The sequence below is a fragment of the Salmo salar genome, chromosome ssa18 (genome assembly GCF_905237065.1).
Source record: "Salmo salar chromosome ssa18, Ssal_v3.1, whole genome shotgun sequence".
Taxonomy (NCBI): Eukaryota; Metazoa; Chordata; class Actinopteri; order Salmoniformes; family Salmonidae; genus Salmo; species Salmo salar.
Window position 1 is genome coordinate 72,448,849 of NC_059459.1, and position 26,524 is coordinate 72,475,372.

The 26,524-nt window shown below is 40.4% G+C and overlaps 2 pseudogenes; both read right to left on the minus strand.

Moving 5' to 3' along the window:
- On the minus strand, positions 1–9,436 carry LOC106577947 (sterile alpha motif domain-containing protein 9-like; annotated as a pseudogene).
- Positions 9,437–14,214: 4,778 nt separating this feature from the next.
- Positions 14,215–15,083, minus strand: LOC106577979 (fucolectin-1-like; annotated as a pseudogene).
- Between the last annotated feature and the right edge of the window lie 11,441 nt (positions 15,084–26,524).

The window sequence follows — 26,524 nt, forward strand, 5'->3', positions numbered from 1 at the left end:
TAATAGAAGTACTTTACTTTTATTGGTAATATTATTAGCATCTTACTTCATGACTATGAGTGTCACATCAGCTTTTCATATCAAACCGTACATTGTTCTTTTACACATTAAATGAAAGGGTGGTTCTATGCTGTGATTGATTACACATCCAATACAACTGTATTGTTCATGTTACAGTGAACATTTGTACTCTGATTACTCAACTCCCTCAGATAGCACACATCTCATACACACACACACACAGTTGCAGTGCAGTGTTTCTACGTAGAGAGCATGTAGTGGGGTTAGGGCCTTGCTCAAGGGCCCAACAGTAGGGAATTGTAGTCAGGATCTGAACGCCGCAGCCCTCCAGATAGCTAGGCTACCTACTGGCCCTTTTCTTTTTTTACAATGCAGTGCTTTACATGTGCTGTAGTTATCACATAATACAGTATAAACACATTCATGTCAACATTTTATAGACATTACAATAACACATTGTTTACAACTTCCCCATACATGTCACTTTATTTATTTTGTCTTGACTCATTGGTCTCACAATACAAAAATGCTGCCACATGCTTGTTACAGGTATAATAAGTAAACTAGGTATAATAAGGAAAGATCCTTACACCATTTTGTTGATGCTGAAATGTATACAGTGGGTTAGACTCTCTACTGTTTGGATGTCTAACATGGAAGACTGACTTTGAGATTTTCTCAGATGTTAATGTTTCACTTGGTCTCATACTTGATGTTGAAGGCCACGGGTCCCCCGATGTTGAATCCAAGGTAGAAAGAAACTGGTCCAGGATTCCGAATGCTGGCCATTTGATCTGGGAAAATCTTGATTCTGTTGTCTGCAACGTTCAGGAATACTTCATACTGTTTGACCTCCCCCCTGAGCCTAAGTAGACAATTCTTAATTGCTTCAAGTTCCCATATCTTTCCACTGCTCCACATTTGACCCAGTGTTATGTTCTTCTGCTTTGGGGAAAGGTTATTCTTGATCACAATGTCCACTCTTGATTTGTGGACCAGTCTGCTTAAACCCTGACCCTTTCCGAGTAGGAACAATGGAACAAGGTACCTGAAGCGAAAGTACTTACTGAGGCCCCTCTGAAAGGATCCTCTCAGGAGATCAACTGTTTGTTTATAGGGAAAGTCATGGGTGGCCCCACCCTCAGGCCAAAACAACATCAGAGCCAAGAGATGAAATTCAGTGGGTTGGTCAATCTGTTGTTTCCTGACATATTTCTTTAGCATGTCTTGTAAGTTTTGTAGAGGGATGGTTTCCGTTTGACGTCTTACTCCCTTTTGGTTCAGGATGATGTTGACAAGAATGTAGTTTTGAGTAGCTTGGGCATCTGACCTTTTTTCACCATTGATTGTTCTATAGTGCTGTTCCATCCACTGCAGCTCAGGATAAAGTTTATTTTGATGAAGACAGGAGAGCAGTCCAGGAAAGCTGGTTGGCATCATTCCAGTGTATTTCTGGTAGCAATCGATAACATCCTCATGGAAGTACCCTGGTTCCTGTTTTCCTATTTTGGGCTTTGAGTAGGTCAGGTACTTTTCAAAGAACTCATACCTTTTCTTCACTCCTTCTTTGAGTTGTGCAATGAGAGGCAAATACTCATTGAGTTGTCCTCTGGGAAACTCATCAACTACGTAGGGAGTTTGCTTTTTCCCTGTGAGAATGTCTTTCCACCTATTATCACACTTTGTGAGTGCTTCAAAAAGATAGTTAGCCACTTGTAGATAGCCAAAGCTTCCCCTGTTATTGAAACGCTTTGATTCTAGTTCCACTTCTTTTTCTGCAGCATTCTCCTCTTCTTTGAAAGCGATTATAGCCTTTCCTGCTATTTCCAAAATCTCAAAAGCAGGTGAACATTGTTTGTCATCTTTTTTCTTCCTCAAATTGCCCTTGTGAACTTGCCCAAGAGTATCTGCGATGAAGGAATTGTTGGGAGCCCTCTCTTTAGCCTTTAAAGCCCAATGCTCAGCTTTTCTGTAGTCTTCTTTTTCAATGTAGTAGAGGCGTGCTAGAGCTTGAGGGAAAAAAGGATTTGTCCCGAACTGATCCACTGCTTCTTTCAAAATGTGTTCACACATGCCTAATCCTTCATACTTCCTTATATCTTGAATCAGTTTGGAAAAGGGTTCCTCTTCTGCATTCTGCTGTTCGTCCACTCCTTTTGCTTCTGTGATTTCCCTCTTAGTTAGCATGTCTTTGATGACGGGCACCAAATGTTGCGGCACCTCTGCCTTACAAAAGTACTTCAAGAAGTTTCTTGTTGTGCCACCCCTGGTCACACCGGACTTAGCCAGTAACTTAACACACTGATCAGCAATCATTGGATGCTTCATCTGGACACGTTTATCGTCTTCCTCTTGTCCGGAGAACGTGACTGAGGTCATTGAAAGGGTGCATTCCACTCTGAAAGTCTTGAGACCTTGCATCAGGGAAATCCACACATTCAGACTGTAGAAGGTAGGATCCAGGGACGTAGAAATTTAGCAATGCTAAAAATGGAAGGAGCAGGTTTTGGGGCTTCCACAAATGTTTATTTACACAAGACTTAACACTATTCTGGATGTATGTTTCACTGAAATTTCCACACATTATGTTGAAACCATGGAACTGGGTATGCTGGTGTGCATAGCGCTTACGGATCTCATCTAGCTTCTTGCTGAATTTGTCTTTCTCTTCTTTAGAGAGCTGTCTTCTGAGGATCACTGAAGTTCTGATTGTTGGATCGTCCTGTTCAGCAATAGACTTCCGCACACAGTTTAACATGATGAGTACAGGAACTTTCGACGTAATCTTTCTCTGCAATTTCTCTCATCAGGCAATCCGGCATGTTCTCATCCTCAAGCAGGAGGAGCACAGTGTTTTGTGAATCTCCTGCCTTGAAAAGGTTTATTACTTGGTCGGTCGGTGCTGTTTGCCCCCGTTGATTCTTTTAAGACTGCACACCTATGCTTTTTCCTCAGGTCCCAGAGCACCTGCATGGCTAGGGTGGATCCACCACTGCTTGGCTGGTGCAAAAGCTTGACAATGGCAGTGCTGTGAGGACTTTTCCGCTTACTTTGAATCAGCTTTTTTAAGTAATTGTATCCATCCCTCTTTATGAAGGTTGAACCCACAGCTGCTTCTTGTTCAGCCAGGTAGAAGTTCAGCCATTGAGGTGGCGCTCCCTTGTAAAAGTTGACCTCTGCCCTGGCTGCATCTGTTTGGTTGATTGTGTCGCCTTCAAACTCATTCTCACACAAGACATCCAAAAGTGACAGGGAGTCACATTGGTATGGAATTTTACCACCATAGGCATTAGGCAGAGTTGGTGTTCTATCGGTTGCCATGAGGATGTTTGTTTATCCCAGCTTAAAATGTAGATGCCTGTTTTTCTTCTATGCCAGTTTTGTGTAGTTTGTAGATTCGGGGGGTGTAATAAAAGTGAATGCGGATAGATCCTGTAGAGAAGAGAAGGATTGCATTTTTTTTTATTACGCTATCCAGCTATTCAAGGGCCCATTAGTATTGCTTAATATTGCATTCATCTATGCTGAAATGTCTGACATCATATACATTGATAATGAAAATTAAGATTTTGTTAGAAATGTGTTGTTTCATTAAAACTGTTGCGCTTTCGTTCAAGTTATTCAAAATGGTCTTAGCTAGCTTGGCTTCAGTTTTCAATGCAAATAGTAGGAAAGAATAGGAACATAGTACATACAGATATGTACTATCTGAATTGATTTAAATACATAAACATGACCAGTATAAAGAACTACTGTTTATATTACATTTGTCCTTCATCTGCACAGTATAACTGATACAGTTGCTGACACATTGAGTACTACTACTAATTAACCCTTTACACTCAAACGAGATCAAAATGGCAGATTTGGTTACTGATAAGCACTAAATTGGAAGGCAGGGGCTGGGTCTCCGCTTTACAATTATTAACTTCTTGGTGAGGGGGCAGTATTCGGAAATTCAGATGAATAACGTGCCCAGATTAAACTGCCTGCTACTTGGGCCCAGAAGGTAGGATATGCATATTATTAGTAGATTTGGATAGAAAACACTCTGAAGTTTCTATAACTTTGAATGATGTCTGTGAGTATAACAGAACTCATATGGCAGGCAAAAACCTGAGAAAAAATCCAACCCGGAAGTGGTTTGTAGTTTTTCAAGTGATTGCCTATCCAAACTACAGTGTCTGTGGGATTATTTTGCGCTTCCACTAGATGTCAACAGTCTTTAGAACCTTGTTTCATGCTTCTACTGTTACTGGGGAGAGAATAAGAGCTGACTCAACAAGTGGACTGCCTGAGGACATTGAGTTGTCACGCAGGCGCGCCGGTCCTTTTTCCTCTGTAATGAATACTCTATTGTCCGGTTGGAATATTATCGAAGATTTATGATAAAAAGACCCTAAGTATTGATTGTAAAACATCGTTTGACATGTTTCTACGAACGGTAATGGAACTTTTTGACTTTTTGTCTCGGGTTTTGCGCTCGCACATTATGCCTTTGGAATAGTGATCTGAACGCGCAAACAAAACGGAGGTATTTGGACATAAATATGGAGTTTATCGAACAAAACAAAACATTTATTGTGGGAGTCCTGGGAGTGCATTCTGACGAAGATCAGCAAAGGTAAGTGAAGATTTATAATACTATTTCTGAGTTTTGTTGACTCCAGAACTTGGCGGGTAACTGTATAGCTTGCTTTGACTGAGCTCTGTACTCAGAATATTGAACAATGTGCTTTCGCCGTAAAGCTATTTTGAAAATGTGACACAGCGGTTGCATTAAGGAGAAGTGTATCTATAATTCTTTCAATAACTGTTGTAAATTTTATCAACGTTTATGATGAGTATTTTTGTAAATTGATGTGCTCATTCACCGGAAGTTTTGGGAGGCAAAACATTTTCTGAACATCACGCGCCAATGTAAAATGGGGTTTTTGGATATAAATATGAACTTTATCGAACAAAACATACATGTATTGTGTAACATTGAGTCCTGGGAGTGTCATCTGATGAAGATCGTCAAAGGTTAGTGATTAATTTTAGCTGTATTTCTGGTTTCTGTGACGCCTCTCCTTGCTTAGAAAATGGCTGTGTGGTTTTTCTTGTCTCGGCGCTGTCCTAACATAATCAAATGTTATGCTTTCGCTGTAAAGCCTTTTTGAAATCGGACAATGTGGTTGGATTAACGAGAAGTGTATCTTTAAAATGGGATATAATAGTTGTATGTTTGAGAAATTTGAATTCTGAGATTTTTGTTGTTTTGAATTTGCCGCCCTGCTATTTCACTGGCAAGCGTCCCACATGTCCCAGAGAGGTTAATGGGATATAATTGACAGAAGTTTTATGCAGGAGCACCCCAGCAACAAGAAGATGCCCCTATTCTTCCAGCCATTTTGGTAACTTTTGCACATTTTGGTGTCTGAGTGAGAGGAATGCTGTAAATCAATAGAATGCAATGTGTTCTGAAAGATTGAGGGGTTATGCCATACCCCTTGTTCAAGGAAAAAGGCGAAATGTATACCGCTTGTTAGATTTTGAAGTGGAATAATCAACCCATTTATATAAAGCGATCTATAACTCTGAGAGGCCTTTACATTTACATGTTAGTCATTTAGCAAACGCTCTTCTCCAGAGCGACTTACAGTAGTGATTGCATAAATGTTCATACTGGTCCCCCGTGGGAAATGCTTTAGGCTAGAAACAAGCTGTAAATGAGAAAGATTGGATTTTAATGCATATAATTTTAACATGAAATTAAAGAGGCAATCCTTTGATGCACTTACCACAATCTATATTTTGGTTTGTCTCCATGACATTCAGAAGCTGAGTTCTGACCTTAATTCAAGAATAATTCCCAAAGTTTTAATAAAAAGTATTCTAATCGGTGACTCGCTATCAATTGAGCTAATCACTTTCTGAGAAATGTTTTAACTAAATTCATACTTGATGGTTCATATAAGGGTTGTTCCAGCAATTCAGTGCCTTTTGAGAAGTAACTTTGTATAAAAAAAACTTGATTTCACCTAAATTGTAATATTCTGTCATAAAGAGCACATGTTCAATTTAATAAAAAATTGTTTTCCCATGTCAAGGGGTTAAATAAATAAATTATTATAGTAAGTGCCTATTGTGCTAAATAAAGTAACAGAGTTGATGTAACAGGGTTGACCTTAACTGGGTTTTTGATTTAATCTTAAACCAGCCATGAATCCCAGTGTGACGGGGTATGGAAGCTTGTTGTGTCAACAGGGAGGGGCAATTGAATGGAAGCTTCACCAAAAAATGTACATTGTTGGAACATTTCTAGCGTGGCTATCTATGGGTAACAGGGTTGATATGTTATGCTCGCTCTGCTCAGTTTTGGAATTGTTTTAAGGACATAACAAGGATCATTTAGCTATTTGATGTTGAATTTTAAGACCCCTTAAAGTATTAAAAAAAACATATTTAGGAAAAAATTATTTGATTGGTCTTACTGCTTGTAGCCCATGCAAACACATTGAATAACAGTCCCCAACAAATATCTAAAGGAAGTTTGTTCTGATGTGTCTCTCCTATATCTGAGAAATATAAGAAAAATCAGGATTTTTGTTAACCCCATATGTTTGGCAATAAAATGAGTGACAGACATAAATGAAATGCTAGTCACATGAAATTAATTTTAATCTTCAGAAATAACTTTGCCAAAGCAACAAAAAAAATCTTGGGGTTAAGTAAAATCCTCCTAGAAGTCACAGAGAGTGGAAAGAGGAACATGTCAAAATGCAGAATTTTGCCATTTTACCAAGTGTTTATACTTAAAAAAATAATATTTTTTCCCCCTATGTGTGTGCATAATAAAGAGCAATTAATTTAATATAACAGGCACCATTTTTTGTCAAAGGGACGCAAAAGGCACTTTTTTTCATGAAATTACACAAATTATTCTACAATATACTAGCATATTTGTTAGCTGAATAACATTTGTGAAAATAGTCTAGACTTTATTGTCCCTAAAGTTTTTATCATGAAATAGCCAAAAGATGTGGTGGAGGAAACATGTATAGTCTGGAGGGACAGCCTTGAATTGTTTAAATTGTCTCATAAAATCATTGTTTCCTGTATGTAGGTGCTGGGTAGAGATATGAGGGGGAGACGGTTATGACCTCAGACCTTTTGGCAGAACGCCCAGAATATGTTCCAACCCTATGAACCATGCCTATGTAGCTTGTCTGTGTAAGCAGAATAGAAGAGAATTAACGGGACTGCCCCGGCAGAGCTCACTTCAGACCGGTACTTTATGCATCCAAGTTTGACTGTGACCTCTCCAGCTTGCTGATAATAAAGAATGATTCATTTTAATATTGACATCGAGTGAACCTGTGTAGAGTTTCCATGACAATGTCATGAGTCATGTTACACTACAGAGTTTTGCAGGAAATTAGATTGAAAACAATACTTTTTGCCTAATACGTAAGATCGTATTTTAGTCATATTGGCCATCAAATAAGCTTTCAACTGATGCCCAACTGACCCAGATTGGGATTTGTAAAGGACTTGTTTTTGGGTTGCTTGTGTGATGTCTGTGTTCCAAACAAAAAACTACAAGTGTGCTTGCTTTACTTCCTCAACAGCACAGCTAGGAGAGAACCTAACAATTGAAGGCTCTTTCCATGAGTCATAAAAGTTTATTGAAATGACTTGGGGACTGTGCACACTTATGAGAGGTGAGTGGCCCCTTGGAGACAGCAGTTATCTCTCACTCTAACCCTCGCATTGTTTTGTTCTTATGTTGCACCTACTCCAGATTATGCATCAATATTCTTATGTTACTGAATGTATCCAGAGTATGTCCAGATTTCATTATCAACAAATGCTATGAAAAGTTCAGTAAATGTGAACTGCACAGTCAAAAGTGTAAAGTTTGGATTCAGGTGATCTGTTGTGTCCTCACATTTGTTCTGATAATTTCCCCATAATCCCCAGTGTTCCCTTTCAATTGTTACCATGGTTATGCATACAGGATGTCCTGTGGTGGACAACTTGTTAGAGCTGTTGATGAGTCATTGATAATAATCTGAACATTGTATTGCTATTACATTAAGATATAACAGGGGAACATGGATACATTCAATCAAATTCACAATTTCATTTAACACTTTAAACATTTTCTAATGGTTGCTGTTTTGACGGATTTGTATAGGATTGTGTGACACTTTCATTTCCTTCCAGTAATCGCTGTTTTGTTTGTCGTTACATCATATATTATCATACATCATATAAATAAGAATTTGTTCTTAACTGACTTGCCTAGTTTAAATAAAAAAATATTAAGAATTTAACAATTAAAGGGACAACCTGCAGTTTGAACAACTGCTGAGGGATGGGACTGGAGAAATGTAGCTAGACATGAGTCTACAACTGAGCACAGATAAGCGGTCCGATAGGTTATCGCGCAAGACGCAACGCTATATTCCTTATATATTTATATTAGAATGACAACAAAATGTTCTTTACAGCAGGGTTGTAGCTACTTGTTATCTTTTTGGCTTGTTTGTTGTTTTTTCTATTTGGTTTTTTGTGTTCTTGTGTTTTTCTTTTTCACATGAACTTTTTTTTTTGTATTAACTTTTTTAACAAGGAGTTTTAATATGACTTTGGCGGAGCATGGCCGGACGAACCATGTCTTAGGGCCCAGGCAAGGAACATTTTAAAGGCCTGCCTCTTGCCATTCGAGAGAAAATGTTGCAGTTTTCAAGCTAATTTCCTGCCATTCTACACATTTTGTTATGGGGCAGAGAAATGTTTTTAAATATTTGATATTCTTGCTATCTGGCCGCGAACCCCGGCAGTACCTCCTGGGGGTCCGCGGACCCCACTTTGAGAACCCATGATCTAAGGACTGTATTTTTGTGGGGGGAGGGCTGGCTGGCTGGCTGGCTGGCTATGTGAAATGTTTAGGAAGCTTTCTTAAATATTATTTATATATCTCCATCCCCAGGGACTACAGTTGAAAACTAGCCAGCTGACAAAATCTGACACATTTACAGAAAAGTTTGTTGATGTGCATTGTCCATCTCAAATAAATAAATACATTGATTCTGTTAGAAATTTAGCCCTGTCCATATAGGCCAATTCGCTCAAGTGTAAAGTTAATCAATCATCTTATAATTCTGCATGTTGTTGACTAACTTCAATGAGTACATTTGATATTCCCTACCAAGATAAAATATACAATGGAAAATAGACATTACTCTTACCTTTGTCTGTTTGAAGAAGGTTCTATATTTTTGTGGGAATCACGGCCGAGTCTGAAAAGAAACACATTATATCACATTTACACTTCAGAGAATCAATTACTTTAATCTGAAATCAGGTTCATTTGAAAGTACAACCTTTGTATTGTATACATTAAATGGTTTCTAATCGTAGGTTGCAAAATGATTACCTGTCTTGGTTCTTGTAATGCAATGGCTGACCCTGGATGATGTGTCCTTTTTATAGTCAAATTTGAGTTGAGCCACCCACATTCAAACAGGTTCAGGTTGATGTTTTCTTCCCCTGTGTAGTTAGTCTCTATGCATCAGTCTGTGCCAAGTTTCCAAGGTAAACTGGATGAACTGGACAGATTAGATACCAGTGATGATTACGATGTCATTGTTAAATTAAGTTACATTTCACTGTAAATGAAAATAAGTTGGGGGACCTCCCGAGTGGCGCAGCGGTCTAAGGCACTGCAGTACAAGAGGCGTTACTACAGCCCCGGGTTCATTCCCGGGCTGTGCCACAACCGGCCGTTGTGCCATAGGACTGTGCACAACTGTTCCCTCGTCGTCCGGGTTAGGGGAGGATTTGGCCGGGGGGGCCTTACTTGGCTCATTGCGCCCTACCGACTCCATATGAAGGGCCAGGTTCCTGTAGGCTGACCCCAGTTGCCAGCTGAACATTTGTGCGGCTGGTTTCCGGGTTAAACTGGCAAGCCTGTTTGGTATCTACTGAGTTGCAGCGACTATACAAGATCATAATTAAATTGGGAGAAAAAAGGGGGTAAAATACAACAAAACAAGTAGGGGTTTAATTAAATGGTGCTTTGTTTCTTTTTCCTGTAAACTGTGTAGCAGTATGACAGGAAATGTAAACTGTGTAGCAGTATGACAGGAAATGTAAACTGTGCAGCAGTATGACAGGGAATTTAAACTGTGCAGCAGTATCACAGGAAATGCATGAAGGTACATGTATGTCTAACGAATAAATAATAGTTATTGACTGTATATCTTACTGGACTCTTCCATAGCCATATCAAGGGTAAAACAAATGGTCTCCTGATCAATTTGTTATAATACTGTATAGTCTGTTTTTTATGGACTCTTCGTAGATTATCCCCCATTGTGACATATTCAAATAAATAAACAAATTATTCTGCCATGTTGACAACAACTGTCAGAGTTGGATAAAACACGCACAGATTTTAGACCTGAGGGGTTAATATGCCTAAATATTTTTTATTAATAATATATGTTTTAGAAAGATAAGCTTGAAATGGGCATGGTGTAATTAACTCAACAACCTTAAACACATATCTAAGTTTAGATTTCTTAATGAACCAGAAAATCAATAGTTATATCTGGTGCTTTATCAAAGTTAGCTGGCTCACTGATTGCGTCAGGTTACCATGCTAGTGGTAAGATTTCTTAGTTACACTTTCATTATTTGGTGGCAGATGTACATTTTTGTTTTCCATGAAATGGTGTGACAGAAAGAACACTGCAGTGTGTGCCAAGTTCACATTCCCAACCCACCTCTCTGCAGTAGCAGATACTCATCACATTCCTTCCACAGGAGTGGAAACTGATATATCATAGTCATTGTGATGTAATAGGAATGTTAAGAGCACATTTTAACATTACGGACTAGAATTTTTGTACTCATCACTGCATTCTCACCAGACAGTTGGTTGGCCTTCTTTGATGTCACATACATTGCTATGTTTTAAAGTTCTTTTATAAAAAGTCCCACTGTAGGCTGCTAACATCTTTACTAAACTTTAGACATAGGACTTACCACACCCGGTCTCAGGGATAGGTATCTGTCAATTTCTTTGGTCTCTACTGAGTTAGCTAAGTAAATCAGCTATTAGTTTTCGTGAGCCATATTTGTGGAACAGTCTTCAAAATGTTCTTACATTTGATGTTTTGGTTCCTCTGGGAAATTCAAAAAGCTGATTGAGGACATTAATACTGATGAATGTGCTTGTTTTTTTATGAACATCTTTTTCTTTATGCTTAAATTTTGTATTTATATTTTGATGTGTGTATTTTCTGTTGTTTCTGTAATTCAGGGCTCATCTGTAAAATATACGTTGGTCTCAGTATTACTCCCTGATAAAATAAAGGTTATATAAAATGTATAAATAAAAAATGTATAAAAAAAGGCCCATATGAATGAGTGAATATCAGTAGTAATACAGTATGAAAACACCTAAATGCTTAGCTTCTATTGAGAAATTACCAGATTGGGTATAGTGCAAAGCAGGATCAATGAGTTAGCCACTAACTTCCCTAAATATTCAGAAATAACTTTTTATAAAAATTAAAAAAAGATCAGCTTGAAATGGACATGGCCTAATTGACTCAACAACCCAAAACATATATTGATGTTTAGCTTTTTTAATGTACCTGAAAATCAGTCTTTATTTTGGTTGTTTTTCAAAGTTGGCTGGCTAACTCATTGGTGCTGCTTTGGTTCATCAATAGAATGCAGGCTTGAAATAATATACTTGACTAAACCATGTTCATTACTTGAAATGAATAGGAAACAAACTGCATATCAACTGATACATGTTGAAAGGAATAATGTTGTTTCTACAGACATTCAAATACCGTAAAACTTCAATGAATCGCTACAGCGTTTATTTGCTTAAATCACTGAACACAACAGGCACAGATACAGGCTTCTATTTCAGCCAGGCGTCTAGTTCCTTAACGTACACAGCTTTTACTCATTTGCATAGTTCATTGTTTAATTCCAGCATTCACTTCCTGCATTTTAATTAATTTATTGCACTAATGTGTTATCATTTACACACTATCACACTTATTTTATCTTGGTATGCTTTTATAATAAAAATAAAAAGGAATCCTTGATAGAAAGTTATTCTCCTCTTTGACTGCATTTAAGGCAGTTTCTACGTTCACCACTAGAGGGCGATCAGACACTTTCTGGGGGTCTGTACCCTCAAAGTTGTTGACTGCTTTTGTGCTTGCCAGTTAGGTAGCAGTTCTCAGCTGTTAGCAGCCCATGGCTAGAAGTTTCTCACTGTCGATAAAAATGTATTTTTGGCATAATTTTTTTGATTCATTACTGAATTAAACAATTTGTAAACAATTCGTGGTCATTTATGGTAACATCATAAACAATTAATTTGGGAGAGGGACGGACCAGAAGTGCAGTCCTATGAGCACTTCACCCAACTCTTCCGTGCCGTCTTCGACCGCCCTATAGAGGTCCGACAGGGAGGTGAGCGTCTCCTCCGTCTATGTCAGGGGTCCAGGACAGCATTGGAGTACGCTCTGGATATCCAGACGGTGGCTGTATCCACTGGCTGGAACGACCAGGCCCCGTTGACGGTTTTCCCCAATAGGGCTACAGGTGGATGTCCAGATCGAGCTGGCCTGTCGCAATGAGGACCTCACGCTGGACCAGCTCACCTCCATGGCCATCTGCCTGGATAATCTCCTGCGTGCCTGTCGTCGCACATCCCGGGCGTTCGGGTCTCTCCCAGGAACCTCCATCGAGACTGAGCCCAAGGAGGTGGGCACAACTCACCTTCCCCCTGAGGAATGTCAACACCGCCGTCAGCAGGGTCTCTGCTCCTACTGTGGGGAGTCGGACCACACCTGGAACACCTGTCCCAGAAGGAGAACCAGGCGAGGAAGCGACAGGCAGAGGAGCGCTCCTGCACCTTCCCATTTAGGCGTCGACGTGCCTTGCTCCTCTCTGTCCACCAAGCCCATCCTCCTCCCTGTCACCTTCCCTGACTATCCTGGCCCCCAACTGAGGCCTGCCCTAGTGGACTCAGGTGCTGCAGGCAATTTCCTAGACCGGTCAGTGGCCTTATCATTACGCATTCCTCTAGTCCCTATCCCAGTCCTTGCCCTAGACAACCATCCCCTAGGAACAGGACTGGTGCGCCAGACCACGATTCCCATTTCCCTGACTGTTACTCACAACCACCATGAACGCATCACTTTCCTCATCTTCGACTCTCCTGCACACCCTGTAGTTTTAGGTTTCCCCTGGCTACAGTTGCATAACCCCAGTATATCGTGGACAGAGAAGATGTTGTTAGGAGTGTCAGGGGAGGTGTCGCTCTGTGTCACTCTGTGCCACCTCCGTGGAAAGTCCAGACCAGGCCACCCACGTCCCTATCCCGGAGGACTACCGGGACCTACAGGTGGCCTTTTCGAAGACTCAGAGACCGAAGCCATGGAGGCCTACGTCCAGGAGGCGCTGGCCCAAGGAATCATCCATCCGTCCACCTCTCCGGCCGCCTTCAGCTTCTTTTCCGTGAAGAAGGAGGGAGGTCTCTGCCCCTGTATCGATTACCGGACACTGAAAAAGGCTGCTGTTAAATTCAGTTATCCCCTGCCTCTCATACCCACTGTGATCGAACAGATGCACGGTGCTAAGTACTTTAATAAATTGGATTGACGCAGTGCCTACATCCTGGTGCACATCAGAGAGGGGGATGAATGGAAGACCGCCTTCAGCACCGGGCACTACAACTACAGGGTGATGCCCTACGGTCAACTATTTCAGGCGCTACAATAGGGGTTTCAGCACAGTGGTGGCCACTCTCACCTGAAGGGAGGTCATCGACAGCTGCGATGGACTGGGGAAGCCAACGAAAGCCTTCTGTGTGTTCAAGGAATGTTTTACTAACCTGTTCTGGTTCATCCTGACCCATCCCTGCCCTTCATCGTGGAGGTGGATGCCTCCGAGGTGTTTTTTGAGCACAACAGTGTTTGGGTTTTGTCCCGCTTTGATCTATGGTGCTTAAATACATTCAGTAGTTCTAAACCTGTGACTGCCTCCTGCATACTCCTCTCTACACCAGTGACAATCTAGCGTGATCTTGTTGTCAGCATGCACATTAATTATACTTCCAGAACATTGATGTTCTGCTATATAAAAGTAATGTAAACTTGACTTGGTGATGAATGTGAACAGTGATGACAGTTACAGATGATTACCTGCAGTAGTGCCATATACTTCCAACTCACACAGAGTGAGAGTCTTGTTCTGTCCAGGGATGACCACAACAACATAGCGACCCTCCATCTCATTACATTGGAAGGTGTGGGTCTCTCCTGCTGGGATGTGGGAGATGACAACACATCTGAAAGAGAGTCAGAGAGAGAGTGTGTGTGTGTGTGTGTGTGTGTGTGTGAGAGAGAGCACATTAGAGGGAATGAGGACGCTCTACAATGCACCATAGAGAATACAATCATTCTGTTAAACATATAGCCACAGAAGCATGGATGAAGACCAATGTATCGAAACACCTTCAAGACAGGACATAAAAATGTACAAAGTTGTTGATGCCATTGTAATATAGCCACAGAATAGCTCCAGAAGCATGAAGACCATATCTGAACACCTACAAGAGAATAAATATGTACAAATGTCTACAGTATGTGTCACCTGGGGTTGTTGATGCCGTTGTTCTCCAGTGAGTTACCGATGCGGATCTCAGCACCATCAAGTCTCTCAGGAACAACATCTCCTCTGTTGGTGATGGTGACAGCTGTCACTCTACACATCCAGCAGGTCCACTCTCCACCAGAGGTTGGTGTTAAACACAGTGCTGCTGCAGGATCCACCACTGTTAAAGTTAGAGTTGCGGTTTCCATCGATGACTTTGCTTGGACTACACCATAAATCCCAAAGGGAAGACTGAGAGGCCACTCCTCTCAAAGCCACGTTGTCTGTTTGAGTGACAGATACAGATTTAATAGACATGTTTATTTATTAGTGAACACCGTAGCAATATGTTTTGCAACTGAAAATGTTTTGCAGGTTAGTTCAGATGAGTCTCTCCCTATTTGGTCCATTTTGTTCCGTTTGGTTCCTAGTGAATATACCTCAGATAAACCCATCCCCATCCCCCTGTACACACACCTGCACCAACTTGTATTAAATGTAAGTAGTTACCGTTAATTGGGCACTTTAAATCAATGAAAGTTATTACTAGGCCTAGCTTCTGTCACAGCGGCCAATGCTTGTACTTCATGCAGTGAATCATTGATTTATTAATTTATTTGTTTACTTATTCATTAATATTTAAAAAAAAAAACGTAATGCATTTACCTATTTGCACGGTAACCCTCAGAAAGTAGGTTAGTCATAATTAATAATATGTGAATGATTAGTCATAATTAATCATATGAATGTGAATGATTAGTCATAATTAATCATATTAATGTGAATGATTAGTCATAATTAATCATATTAATGTGAATGATTAGTCATAATTAATCATATTAATGTGAATGCACTATATGACAAGTTGTGTAATGTGCTGGAGGGTAATGCTGATCATCAGAGATCTCTGACTTAGAGATGGAAGGGTTGGGGTCAATTCAATTTCAATACATTCAGGAAGTTCACTGAAATTCCAATTTCTCCGTTAAACTCTGAGTGGTGGTTTTGGTCCCTGCCCGGTGAGTTAATCAGAAAATAGAAAGTGACACATCATTTGAAAGCTACAGGCCTTGTCATTTTGGAAATGGAACTAAAATCTTACTGCTGACAATGTCATAATAATCTCTCAGAGTTTAACAGGTTAATTGGATTTTGGTTTACTTTCTAAATTGACAGGAATTGAAATAGAATTGACCCTAACCCTTGTAGGTATTTAGTTCTCACCAGAGACAGGGATAGCTCTCCTACTCCACTCCATGGATCTGGGGTGTAGCAACATATTCATCAGTCAATATGAATTAATAACATAAAACATTTCCCCCTTTTAATTATCAGTTAATATGATCTATTTCTGGATATCCAACACCTGCCATGTATAGGATGTGGATGTACTATTCTTGTCCTTTTCAGCATTAAACATTACCACACATACCACAACAACAATAACCTTTCACTAATGTGATAATAACCCATTTTCTTTACTTATATATTATCATCATTCTTTATTATAGTATTAGCCAAGGTTTTGAATAATAAAACAGTATATCCAAACATAAAATTAACATACCTGTATTGACAGGGCTATCTTGTCCTCCTCTGAATCCCTCGCTCCTCTCCTCTGTCTCAGTGTGCGTGATGGATTCTTCTTACTCTCTTTTCTCTCTGTCTGGACAACATGCAAACCTGAGTCATGTCGTGTCAAATCAGCATCACTACTCTGGACGGCTCTGACTTAGAATACGTGACCAACTACAAATACCTAGGTGTCTGGTTAGACTGTAAACTCTCCTTCCAGACTCACATTAAGCATCTCCAATTCAAAATTAAATCTAGAATCGGCTTCCTATATCGCAACAAAGCATCCTTCACTCATGCTGCCAAACATACCCTCGTAAAACTGACCATCCTACCGATCCTCGACTTCGGCGATGTCATCTATAAAATAGCCTCCAACACTCTACTCAACAAATTGGATGCAGTTTATCACAGTGCCATCCGTTTTGTCACCAAAGCCTCATACACTACCCACCACTGCGACCTGTACGCTCTCGTTGGTTGGCCTTCGCTTCATACTCATCACAAAACCCACTGGCTACAGGTTATATAGAAGTCTCTGCTAGGTAAAGCCCCGCCTTATCTCCGCTCACTGGTCACCATGGCAGCACCCACTCGTAGCACGCGCTCCAACAGGTATATCACACGGGTCACCCCCAAAGCCAATTCCTCCTTTGGTCGTCTTTCCTTCCAGTTCTCTGCTGCCAATGACTGGAACGAACTGCAAAAATCACTGAAGCTGGAGACTCATATCTCCCTCACTAGCTTTAAGCACCAGCTGTCAGAGCAGCTCGTAGATCACTGCACCTGTACATAGCCCATCTGTAAACAGTCCATCTATCTACCTCATCCCCATAGTGTATTTATTTATTTGCACACCAGTATCTCTACTTGCACATTCATCTTCTGCATATCTACCATTCCAATGTTTAATTGCTATATTGTAATTACTTCGCCACCATGGCCTATTTATTGCCTTAACTCCCTTATCTTACCTCATTTGCACTCACTGTATATAGACTTTTTGTTTTCTTTTTTGTACTTTATTATTGACTCTGTTTTGTTTATTCGATTTGTAACGCTGTGTTGTTGTATGTGTCGAATTGCTATGCTTTATCTTGGCCAGGTCGCAGTTGCAAATGAGAACTTGTTCTCAAGCAGTCTACCTGGTTAAATAAAGTTGAAATAAAAATAAATAAATAAATGTTCATTAGGGCACACAAACAGAAATAAATTGGAAACTTTTTACAGCGGAAAACAAACGTTTGTGTTTGTAAATTGGATAAGATAAGGTAGTCCCTCACTCCTGTTTTCAATCTGTTTTCTTCCGATTGGTGCCTTATAAACACAACCCTCTATTAGCCAAACATGGGGAAGGTAAGGTGAAGTGTATTTGGTTGGCAGTGAGCTGTAGCTCAGCACCGTGTGTGTGTGTGTGTGTGTGTGTGTGTGTGTGTGTGTGTGTGTGTGTGTGTGTGTGTGTGTGTGTGTGTGTGTGTGTGTGTGTGTGTGTGTGTGTGCATGTGTGTTTGTGTGCATGTGTGTTTGTGTATGTGTTTGCATGTGTGTTTGCATGTGTGTGTGTGTGTATGTGTCTGTGTGGTGTTGTTTGTCGGGAAACTTATTGGAGGAGGGGTCTATACTCAAGACAATTATTAGCTAATTATGCTCTTTTAGTATTTCATAAATTTGAGGATTCCATTGATCATTTTTTGTGTCTAAATCCAGTGTAATTTGTTGTTACTGTAACTAATTGAAGGGAAATAACATTGTGAGCATAATTATTCATAATTTCACTTTAGTAAATAATAGTTTTATGATTGATTTCAGAAAAACCTTCTTTACCTGAAATGTCTCATTGGTGTTACTACTCCTACTGGTGGCACAATGTTATAATGGTAAGAAATATTTAATGTCATTAAGCTATGATTTAGAATGGGGGGAAAAGTAAAATGTTTCGCAAGAATATTACATTTTTTTTTATTTAACTTGGCAAGCCAGTTAACCCCTTTGGAAACTGTGAATCTGATGGAAACTTTGTGAAGCTGTTGGAAATTCAATATTTCATTGTAAATATTCAAAAAACCATGAGGAAGGCCAATAGCCAAAACAAGTTGGTTCCACTTTTAACAATAATTAAGCTTTTTTATTTGTTTCCGTTCTCCTCCAAGTTGCTGAATCTGCTCTCTTCTTCAGTTTCCTCCTTACCTCCTAACCAATTGTCTTTACTTATACTGTATCTTATCAACATTATTATTTATAATATTAGCCAAGGTTATGAACAATCAAATAGTATATCCAGACATAAAATAAACATACCTGTATTGAGAGTCACTCAGTCCCTGTTTCAATCTGTTTGAAGTGTTGCTACCTGGGTGTATTTCATTTAGTGATGGGTCATTCGCGAACAAAAGCCGGCTCTTGTAGGTAAACGTTGGGAGATGGCTCGCATGTCAGAAGAGCCGAATCTATTTATAAAAATATAAAAAATGAAGATATGAATAATCAAAAGATTTAAATAATAGAATTAACTAATTCAAAGAATGAAAAAATAAATAAAATAATATAGGCCTAAATGCTCAAGCGCACACACATTCATTCTGACTGTCTGCTCAGACTAACAGCCTCACTTGTTGTTCCTGTCAATCAGACACGCAGTGTCAACCAATGAACCAAAGATGTGTGAGGGAGGTCCGAGCCAACTCACTCACAGTCACACACTTAGCAGCGAGGAGAGAGAGGAAGGACAGCTGTGAAAACAACAGCTGGAAAATGAGTCGGGAGCACAGGAGCATTTGGATGCATTTTAATAATGTAGACAATGTTAGAGCAGTGTAGTGTAGAATTTGCCAAAACAAAATCTCATATAAAGCTGGTTCTACGCGCAACCTACACCGGCATATGCGAACTGAGCACCCAACTGTGAAGCTAGCTGTAGCGGAGGTTCGAGAAACTAGCGGGCCTGCTAGTGATAGTGGTGGAGCCAGCACCTCCACACATGGAGATGTTTCCACTCAGTCAAGTAGACCTACTCCGCAACCCACAGCAACGCAGTCTTCTATGGACCAGTTTATGCCAAAGTCTATGTCGGTAGCAAAACAAGGCCAAATTGATATTGCATTGGCTAAAATGATTGCCACAGATTTCCAGCCATTTTTGATCGTAGAGGACAGAGGTTTTAGAAATTATAGCAATAGTCTAAATCCAATGTACACAATTCGAAGCAGGAAAACTCATTTAAAATCGCTTATTCCACAACTGTATGAGAGCGCACAGGCTATAGTGCGGGAAAGAGTCCAAAAAGCTACTGCAGTTTGCCTTACCTCTGACTGCTGGACATCAAGGGTAACCACTTCTTACATGTCGGTTACATGTCACTTCATCGAAGATTTTTTTTGTCTTCTGGACTGCTTTGAGTTCAGTGACAGACACACCTCAGAGAACTTGGCAGAGGAACTGTTGAGAGCAGCCAGAGATTGGCAAGTAGATGGAAAAGTGGTCTGTTGTGTTAGCGACAATGCAGCTAACATAACCAAAGCCATGAAAATGTTAAAATGGACCCATCATCCATGTCTTGCCCACACAATCAACCTGATTGTAAGAGATGCTCTGAAGGTGATGAAGCCCACTGTGGACAAAGTGAAAGCAGCTGTGGAATACTTCCACAGGAGCACAGTAGGTGCTGAAAAACTAAAGTCTACACAACGCCAGATGGGGATGCCTGAGCTAAGGCCTAAACAAGACTGCACAACAAGGTGGAATTCAACATTTTATATGTTGAAGCGGTTTCTTGAGTCAAAGGATGCCATCATATCTACCCTGGCCATTGTCAACGCACCTGTTGATTCTCTGACCCAAGAGGAATGGGAGGTGGAGGAGGAGGTGTGTAGAGTCCTGGAACCCTTTCAGCAGGTCACTGTAGAGATCAGTGGAGAGAGGTACAGTATGCAGTTATTACTACATCCTATTTAAGCCAGCAGCATACCACCCTGCATCCCATTGCTGGCTTGCTTCTTAAGCTAAGCAGTGTTGGTCTGAGTCAGTCCCTCGATGGGAGACCAGATGCTGCTGGAAATGGTGTTGGAGGGCCAGTAGGAGGCACTCTTTCCTCTGGTCTAAAAAGAAATATCCCAATTCCCCAGGGCAGTCCACTGTGTAGGGTGCTGTCTTTTGGATGGGATGTTAAACGCGTGTCCTTACTCTCTGAGGTCATTAAAGATCCCATTGCACTTATCGTAAAAGTAGGGGTGTTAACTCTGGTGTCCTGGCTAAATTCCCAATCTGGCCCTAATACCATCATGGCCAACTAATCATCCCCAGCTTACAATTGGCTCATTCATCCCCCTCCTCTCCCCTGTAACTATTCCCCAGGTTGTTGCTGTAAATGAGAATGTGTTCTCAGTCAACTTACCTGGTAAAATAATGGTAAAAAATGTAATCCAGTATTATATATGTATATGAGAATGTAGTATCAATAGTCAAAACCTGAATTAATATGTTACTGTTCTCTCTTTTCAGCTATGTGACAGCCTCACAAATGACACTCCTGTGTAAGGGTCTGCAGTGAATCACAGCCAGCCGCCAGAGAGAAGCAAATGTAACCACAGGACATGTGACAGAGTTGATGGACGCCCTATGTTCATCAATGGACAGAAAGTTCCACAGAATGGAATATAATCATGTGCTATCAGAAACCGCTGCACTTGACCCCAGGTTTAAGAAGTTAGCCTTCAGTGATGCCAGAGCGATTGATGAGGCTCTTCAAAGAATAACCCTGTTCCCTCTGAGAGGGTCTTCTCGAAAATGGGACAAATAATTAATGAGAGAAGAAACCGCATCAGCCCCTTGAAAGTGAGGCAGTTTGCATTTCTGAAAGCAAATCTCTAATGAAAGCAAAATATGGTCAGCATTGCTGTGTGCTGCTGGTTATAACATGGTAATAAAGAGAGAGAAAAGAGGGACCAGTTTAATGTTTTAAGTGGGATGCTGCAGTTTTGCACATTGTTATTTATTTTTCTTTGATATGGTGCAATATTCTATTATGCTGTTCAGATTGTATTACTTTTGAATTGTTAGATTTATATGCACTTTGTTTATATACATTAAAAAGTTATACTTTAAATGCAAATGTTTAATAGCATTCTTTTTCATAACAAACCAATGTATTTTTAAATACATTGTGGTTAAGGTAGAGTAAGATTTCATTTAATAATTTAATTAGAATTGTTTTAACACCAATCATAGTCAAACTATCGCAAACTGTTTGACTTGAAAAAATACACAACATATTTTTTTTTAAAGAGCCGTTTGGGAGCCAAAAGATTTTATATAGGAGAGGTCGCAATTTACGCGATAAATTGGTTCATACCAACTGCCGGCCACAAAAGAAAATCAGCCAGGCTCTTTTACGCCCTCTTCCAAATGGTAGCTATAAATGCAGAGGATGCGCAAAGTGCAACAATATGATGAAGTGTGAATATTTCTGCCACCCACATACAGGAAAACGGTTCCAAATAAATGACATTATTACGTGCTCCACCACCCATGTTATCGACATTAATAAATGTCCACGTGGGCTGTGTTAAGTAGGTAAAACCTCTCGTTCTCTCAAACAGAATTAGTGAACATAAAAGTTCAATCAGGAGAAACGACAGGGATTATCCAGTCACAGTACATTTTAATGATTTAAAGCATGACATGTCTACCTTTAGATTTTGTGGCATAGAGAAAGTTAAGATATCAGACAGGGGAGGTGATAATAATAATACTCTGAGTAAAAGAGAATGTTTTGGGATTTTCACCCTCCAGACATTGTTTCCTAAAGGTCTTAATGATGAAATGCCTATGTATGTTATGTTGTGATTTTGAACATGAGTTATGCCCCTATTTCAGATTACTCTTCTTACACTGTAGCCAATGATTTATGAAAACTTGCTCAGTAGCTCGATGTCCTCATTGTGGTTTTACAGACGTGTTTAATACGTCTTTACACACTTTATTCGAATAATAATGAAATGCATATTGTTATATTTGGTAGCACTTATTTGTTTTTCATTCGCCTCCAACCCCTTTCGATGTGTGGAACGGATGTGGGTGGGGCTTGGTCTACATAAGGGTGCTAATTTTGAAAAACTCACAAAAGCTCTGACGAAGGCCTTGAGGCCGATACGTAAGCTTATTAAAGATCAGTGATACTATCAAGAGCAGTGTGCGGTTTCCTTTTTCCCTCATCTTGTAACTCTTATTTAATAAGAAAACATATATAAGTCCTTTATACTGCAAAACATATATTTTTATGCGCTGTAGAAACAACAGGGGACTAGCAAATCAGCTTGATCCACTGGTGATGTGTAGAGGTGTAGTGACATTCTTCTGGGATATAGAGATATTTATCTATTATTTTGAATGATTGAAAGTGAACAAAAGTATTTATTATATTGTTTAGATCAATAAAAACATAGGAAGATATTAAAATGCATGTTGTATTTGTTACATTTCTGAATCGTATTCCACACTGCCCTTTCCCACCTGGACAAAAGGAACACCTATGTGAGAAAGCTGTTCATTGACTACAGCTCAGCGTTCAACACCATAGTGCCCACGAAGCTCATCACTAAGCTAAGGACCCTGGGACTAAACACCTCCCTCTGCAACTGGATCCAGGACTTCCTGACGGGAGAACCCCAGGTGGTAAGGATAGGCAACAACGTCTGCCACGCTGATACTCAACACTGGGGCCCCTCAGGGGTGTGTACTTAGTCCCCTCCTGTACTCGCTGTTCACCCACGACTGCGTGGCCAAACATGACACCAACACCATCATTAAGTTTGATGATGACACATCAGTGGTAGGCCTGATCACTGACAATGAGGAGACGGCCTATATGGAGGAGGTCAGAGACCTTGCAGTGTGGTGCCAGGACAACAACCTCTCCCTCAATGTGAGCAAGACAAAGGAGCTGATCGGGGACTACAGGAAAAGGAGGGCCGAACAGGCCCCCATTAACATTGACGGGGCTCTAGTGGAGCGGGTTTCAAGTTCCTTGGTGTCCACATTACCAACAAATTATCATGGTCCAAACACACCAAGACAGTCGTGAAGAGGGCACGACAACACCTTTTCCCCCTCAGGAGACTGAAAAGATTTGGCATGGGTCCCCAGATCCTCAAAATGTTCTACAGTTGCATCATTGAAAGCATGCCATCACCGCCTGGTATGGCAACTGCTCGGCATCTGACCGTAAGGCTCTACAGAGGGTAGTGCGAACGGCCCAGTACATCACTGGAGCCAAGATTCCTGCCATCCAGTACCTATATAATAGGCGGTGTCAGAGGAAAGCCCAAAAAATTGTCAGAGACTCCAGTCACCCAAGTCATAGACTGTTTTCTCTGCTACCGCACGGCAAGCGGTACCGGAGCGCCAAGTCTAGGACCAAAAGGCTCCTTAACAGTTTCTACACCCAAGCCATAAGACTGCTGAATAATTTATAAAATGGCCACCGGACTCTTTACATTGACCCCCCCCCCCTCCATTTATTTTGTACACTGCTGCTACTCGCTGTTATTATCTATGCATCGTCACTTCACCACTACCTACATGTACCTTGACTAACCTGTACCCAAGCACATTGACTCGGTACCAGTACCCCCTGTATATAACCTCGTTATTGTTATTTTGTTGTGTTACTTTTTATTACTTTTGACTTTGGTTTAGTTGGTAAATATTTTTTAACTCTTCTTGAACTGAACTGTTGGTTAAGGGCTTGTAAGTAAGCATTTCGCGTTAAGGTCTACACTTGGTGTATTCGGCGCATGTGACAAATAAAGTTTGGTTTTATTTTAAATCTCTCAAGAGCACCTTGAGACTCTGGGTGATAGGCACTAGTGGGGCAATGGGTTACACCCAAGTGTTGTCGTAGCACTTGCTGGAAGACCTTTGACATGAATTTTGAACCTTGGTCCGACTGCACTACCCGCGGAAGTCCAAATGTTGAAGATCATTTCACCAGGGCCTTAACAATAATGAGAGCCGTGATTTTCCTCAGTGGAATGGCCTCAGGGAAACGAGAGTCAGCACAAATTATGGTTAAGAGAAACTGGTTACCACTCTTGGCTTTGGGCAAAGGACCAAAACAATTCACCAGAACCCTATTGAAAGGTTCATCAAAAGCATGAATAGGCTGCAAAGGTGCCATCAGTACAGCTTGGTTCGGTTTACCCATCCGCTGGCAAATGTGACAAGATTTACAGTAAGCCACAACATCCTGTTTCAGACCAGGCCAGAAGAAGTTACGCAAAATACGGACATACGTCTTGTTGACCCCAAGATGGCCTGCCATGGTAACATCATTAGCCAACCTCAGTATCTCTTGTCGAAGTGTAACTGGAACGACAACGAGCTGTCGACTCATGGGCATTGTAGAATTTGGCTTGTCATTTTTCTTTACTGTCCAAATACATACTGAGGGGAGTGTATTTGTTTTTTATATATATTTCTATTATATATTTTGTTGTCTGTAAATCCAGGGCATCTAGGTGACATGGTTGAGCATTTATCTTTTCAGAGGACTTCCTTGCTGGAAATTCCAAGCCAACTCCTACATTCTTACATATCCTATATTTGAGATTCTTCAAACTAACCACCCTTTGCCTTGATGACAGCTTTGCACACTCTTGGCATTCTCTCAACCAGCTTCATGAGGTAGTCACCTGGAATGCATTTCAATTAACAGGTGTCCCTTGTTAAAAGTTATTTTGTGGAATTTCTTTCCTTTTTAATGCGTTTGAGCCAATCAGTTGTGTTTTGACAAGGTAGGGATGGTATACAGAAGATAGCCCTATTTGGTAAAAGTTCATATTACATATGGCAAGAACAGCTCAAATAAGCGAAGAGAAACGGCAGTCCATCATTACTTTAAGACATGAAGGTCAGTCAATCTGGAAAATGTCAAGAACTTTAAACTTTTCTTCAAGTGCAGTCGCAAAAACCATAAAGCACTATGATGAAACTGGCTCTCATGAGGACCTGCCACAGGAAAGGAAGACCCAGAGTTACCTCTGCTGCATAGGATAAGTTCATTAGAGTTAACTGCACCTCAGATTGCAGCCCAAATAAATGCTTCACAGAGTTCAACAGACACATCTCAACATCAACTTTTCAGAGGAGACTGTGTGAATCAGGCCTTCATGGTCGAAGTGCTGCAAAGAAAGTACTACTAAAGGATACCAATAATAAGAAGAGACTTGCTGGGGCCAAGAAACACGAACAATGGACATTAGACCTGTGGAAATCTGTCTTTGTGAGATCCAGAGTAGGTGAACGGATGATCTCTGCATGTGTGTTTCCCACTGTGAAGCATGGAGGAGGTGTGATGGTGTGGGGGTGCTTTGCTGGTGACACTGTCAGTGATTTATTTAGAATTCCAGGCACACTTCACCAGCCTGGCTACCACAGTATTCTGCAGCAATACGCCATCCCATCTGGTTTGCGCTTAGTGGGACTATCATTTGTTTTTCAACAGGACAATGACAAACACACCTCCAGTCTGTGTAAGGGATTTTTGACCAAGAAGGAGAGTGATGGAGTGCTGCATCAGATGACCTGGCCTCCACAATCAGCCGACCTCAACCCAATCAATTGAGATGGTTTGGGATGAGTTGGACTGCAGAGTGAAGAAAAAGCAGCCAACTAGTGCTCAGCATATCTGAGAACTCCTTCAAGACTTTTGGAAAAGCATTCATTAAGCTGGTTGAGAGAATGCCAAGAGTGTGCAAAGCTGTCATCATGGCAAAGGGTGACCACTTTGAAGAATCTAAAATCTAAAATATATTTTGATTTGTTGAAAACATTTTGGTTACTACAATGTAGAAAATAGTAAAAATATAGAAAGCCCTTGAATGAGTAGGAGTATCCAAACTTTTGACTGGTACTATATATTTACTTTTGAGTTTGTCAGTATTGGGTATTGAATAAGGCTGTAACGTAACAAAATGTGGAAAAAGTGAAGGGGTCTGAATACTTTCCAAAAGCACTGTATGTATACATTTCAGTCATTTAGCAGACCCTTATCCAGAGCAATTTACAGTAAGTGAGTGCATACATTTTTTTGTATTTGTCCACCATGGGAATTGAACCCAAAACCTTGGTGGTGCAAGTGATATGCTCTGCCAGCTGAGCCACAAGGGCTCAAATGTATATTCATTTTAGCACACTAACAAAATTGCATCATTTCAGTTTAGTCTCATTTAAATCAGGACAAAGCCACATC